Raw genomic sequence first — 5,054 nt, 5'->3', positions numbered from 1 at the left:
TGTCTAAATGAAGAACTGAGAGCAATTGAGAGTTGCAATTTGATGTTGAGCTGTGAGTTATGAAATGTCTGAAAGTTAGAGTCATACGATTGGATTGTAATAGAGCCACTATGTTCAAAATTTGAATAATGAAATTACCATTACATTTCATCTGTATTTCAAAATTGTATTTTTTGATAGACAAAACTGTGGAGTTCTTGTAATAGTTTTGTAAATATTAAGTAAGTTTCATTAGAAATATTTTTCTCTGGTCTATCATTATTAATGAAACTGTGATTAGTCTGTTTGCTAATTGACCTTTGTATCAACTACCTTAGATCATTGATTCCCAATAATATATTATTTGAGTTATACAATATGGCTAATTATTAATGAATTATGAAAATGTGATACTGGTTATCACATATGTTATTATCTAAGTATTGATATCATTTGTGTTTGAGGTACTTCTACATGTGTACGAGTCCTTATTCCACGTTCTTGTCGTGCAAATATCTAGCATTGTTGGAGTAGCAAGGTTTGAAAGTAATAAAATTTGGTGCCCAAGAGGGTGTGTTTGACAGTGCGTGTGAAATTGTACAAAGGAACATTTTTAGAATGAGATACGAGAAGGAGAACAAATGCAAAATAGAAGAGATTATGAGTGAAAGTTATTAGACATTGCTATTTATTATTTTGATGTTATATAAAAGTCATTTTGAATAAAAATGTGCAAAACATAATTTTGATTAGTTGATTTATTGATATTTTTTGGAAGTTTCATTAAGAAAAAATAAATAACTTTAGACGCTACATGTTGCAGGAACCTAAAGATTATTTCTACGAAATCATGATCATTCCACAACAGATTGATAATATGGCTATGAAAGGCTTTTTTTTTTCGTTTACACATCAGTGTGATATTGGAAATGCTCGAGGCCTAGCCTCTTAATTTTATACACAACATTCAAATTATATAGATAACAATTAGTATGATAATTGCATATGATTTTTTTGACATCTTCTGTGCCATCTTCATAGGACTGAATTTAAAATGACCTCTGACTTTCTTCTGTTCTAATTTCTTAAAAACATAATGGTAGATATATGTTTTCCGTCGTACACTCTAATTTCCGCAAATGCTGCAAGGGCATTTTGTGATAACCACAACCTTCATAGGGGTGCCTCAAGGATGTATCCTAGGTCCGCTATTTTTCGTTTCATTCGACACTTTCACCCTTGTCTTGCATGCTACCTTCAGAGGAGTACTTCAACAATGATGCTTGATCCAATATTTTATTCTATACATGTATATCGTAATGTTCTAGGTTGTTATTTTTTTTTTTTTTTTTTCTTTTTTCTTTTTTTGACTTTTTGCGTTTTGCAATTTTACTGCAACCTGGATCATCATGACGTAATTTGCATTAAGAGCTAAGGCCATTTAAAATGGCTCCGTCTGTATCCAAAGTGTTGCAGGAATAGATGAGTGGATGTTTTGAGAGACAACTGGATATCCATGTCGTATCATTTTGTAATAGTGGAACCTTTTGTCTGTATGGCGTTATATAACTGACGCATACTATCAATGATAAAGAACAGCACATCCCACCCGGGCACACTATACTGGCAGTCCCTCACTCCCTCTTTACTGAGTGTTAAGCAAGAACAGGTTCATAGACTAATATGGCGACAATTGCAATTAAAACCATTCTTACAAGGGAACCCCTCAAGTCGAAAAATTGTGAGACACTTTCAGTGGAAAATCATAGAACAGTTATCTCAAGTGGAAACGCCGTTATCAACCATTTGATAACTTGCTATGGGGACAGCAGATGTCACCCAATCTGATTAAAATACAGATCCTTATTATTATAACAAAGTTGGATAAGAGGATCTGACAACATCCCATTAGGAGTCATGTCTAGATGACCTTTGGGGATGGTCAATCAAATTGCTGCCCACACAATCTTGGAAGTTGAATTTCATGGGACGAAATTGTTAAAAAAAAGCTGTCAGAATTATTTTCATGAACGTAGTCATCTCGCCCAAAGAGCACAACAAAGATATATGTATATATATGTTGGGGCCAAATGACGTTGTTAATTGATGTAGCAATGTGCAGCAAATGCATTTGATCTGAAGTATACGTGGTATAAAGGTCATCCGAACATGACCCCTAATGGGATGTTCTCAGATCCTCTATTTAACGGAGTGGTTATAAGGATCTGTATTTTAATTAGATTGGATGTCACCTCAACGCCTTGTCCATACACACGACCGTAAAATGGCTCAACGCAGTTCAGCTTTATTTCAGGTATTCCCCTTTTCAGACATCAAAAGTTTAGAAACACAGTACCTTTTTTAGATAGCGATAGATTAAATGATAGAGTCATTTGTAAATCCATATCGGAAGTAATATATATATTTATTGTTTCATAACACTAAAGCGGATGCCAGGCTAACGGGTTAGGGTAAATTTTAGCTATGATCTCTACAATACGTGGATGATTTATGTAAATAGGCCATGCTTCAGTGTCGTCTCTAATTTAAATATGGATAATTAGTATACTAGTGGTGCATGCGATGTCTATGGAATCTAAACACAGAAACAAGAACTTTTAAACAAGTCTACTTAATTATCTCCCTAATGTAAAAGTTGTTTATTTAGGATTTCCATTCCATTCAGGATGGAAATCTATTGTTTTTGTTCTGGTTTTTTTTCTTATTATTCTTATTATTTCCACAAAACCTTCTTAACACTTTTTCTCACGAACGGAACAAGGTACGACGCTCAAATTTGGACACGTTATGTACGTACATGAGTGCTTGAAACGTACGTTCGATTTTGTACGATAACGTTCAAGGTCAAGGTCACAGACGTAAAAAAACTACCTTTTTTGAACGAACTTTAAACGCTCATAACTTCATAACAATACGCTGAACATCGTCCATGTTTAGTTATACAGACAGATTCTGACATTGCGTGTGCTTTTCTTACGCCATGTTATCAGAGATTATGTCAAGGTCAAGAGTAGCAACGGGGTCAAGCAAAGGTAAAAAACGAAATTTGTCACAGAAAAGTTTTGAAGAGCGCAGATGACAGAACATGCTCTGAGGCACACAAAATGACCAATTTCAAGGTCATATGATTCAAAATGGCGGATATATATGTCATCAAAAATCGAAATTTGTCCTTGCATGAGACGTTTTAGCGCCTTTAAACCTGCATGTATGGTCTTGATTTTTTTGTACCTGTGTCGTATAAACTTTTGTTTTCAAAACTTATGAATTTCAAGGAGTTATATAGAAAGTCATGAATATGAGATTGGCGGAAATATAGCCCTCCGAATATGGCGTTTCGTTCATTTTTAACGTAATTTCGTCGTAATTTATGAAATTTCAAACAGAAATGTTTTGAATTGAAGTATAAAGAGCATGCTCTCAGACACATATAATGACAAATTTCAAGGTCATATGATTCAAAATGGCGGAGATATAGTGCATCAAAAATCAAAATTTTATTTTTTATTTGTCCTTGCGGCAGTTGTTTCAGCGCCTTTAAACCTGTATGCACAGTGTTGATTTTTCGTACCTATGTTGTATGAACTTTTGTCTTCAAATAATTTTACATAGACCACAGTGTTAAAGTTTTGTGATGTATTATTAAAGCGAAGAAATATTAGTTGGCTATGTGGTCTATGATTAAAGTCTAGGTTCTCATATAACACTAGATAGAAAAAAAAAGTTTGGATCCTTCAGCTCAAGCTCCAACCAGGGTAGCCTCATTGAAATCAGGCGCATTTTGCACATAAGAAATCCTGAAATTCTAATGTTTTTACCTATACATTATTAAAAATGATATTTTGAACCTTAATCTCAGTCTGAATTTCCAAATACATATCATGGTTATCTAGGAAAAATTACCTGTCAGAAATCATTTTTACTTTTGAAAATCAAGAATAGCCAGCCAATCAGCGGCCGGGTTAAAATTCAGCGGCCGGGTTACACACGGGCCGTTTCGAAGGTTATTTTTTTTTTCATTTATTTGGTTATTCCCTATACCACACTTAAATGCTTTTCGAGATGTTTTAAGTTCTACATGTACACGTACTGAACAATGTACACATGTTTGCGTAAATATACGTATATGTGTAGCTACACCGCATACATGGGAGGCCGTCCTTACGTGACCCTAGCTGTTAATAGGACGTACATTTGAACAAACAAACAAACAAAAGTAATTCACAAACCCAATAACTGATAGGTTTAAAACCTTCTATGTGTGTGGCAGAGCTGTCACCTGAGACGACGAATGTTTACAAGCAAAACCGGTGCTATTTTGGAAAAAAAACTGACGTTTTGAAACCGCAGAACCAAATGAATTCCCATAGACGACAATGCTAACGTTTGCTACTATTCAGGTTAAATGAAGTTATCAAAATTCTTTACAATTTTTTTTATATCTACATGATTTTTTATTTTTATTTTTATTTTTCAGAAGTTTTCAAAATGTAAAAGTTACATTAGATATCAGCACACAAATCATTCATAATCTTCATTCCCTCATTCATCACCATCATCATACATATATTCACTCAATATACAACGTCATTCATGCCCAAATCAATTTGGGTTTCAAAAAAATAGTAGAACTACTGATGCCTTGTTCGTACTAAAAACATTGTTAACTAAATACTCACAGTCTAAGAGAAAAATCTAAGCATGTTTTGTGGACTTCAATAAAGCCTTTGATAGTGTATGGAGAAATGGATTATTATTTAAGCTTGCACAACATGGTGTCGGAAAAAAATATTTTCAAAATTGTTAGTGACATGTATGGAAAAACGCAATCCTCAATAAAATTTAAAACATTCACGACAGAATATTTTAACATTATTCAGGGGGTAAAACAAGGAGATAGTTTACGTCCTACCCTTTTCAACATGTACATCAATGATTTACCAGTCATTCTAAATAATAATCCACTACAATTAGGGGATTTAGCAGTAGGTAGTTTGTCATTTGCGGATGATTTATTGATTTTATCAGAAACTCCCGAGGGACTGCAGCAATCA

The sequence above is a fragment of the Argopecten irradians genome, chromosome 3, assembly GCF_041381155.1.
Source record: "Argopecten irradians isolate NY chromosome 3, Ai_NY, whole genome shotgun sequence".
Lineage (NCBI taxonomy): Eukaryota > Metazoa > Mollusca > Bivalvia > Pectinida > Pectinidae > Argopecten > Argopecten irradians.
The sequence above is the reverse complement of the archived record's forward strand: the minus strand, read 5'-3'. Positions refer to the sequence as shown.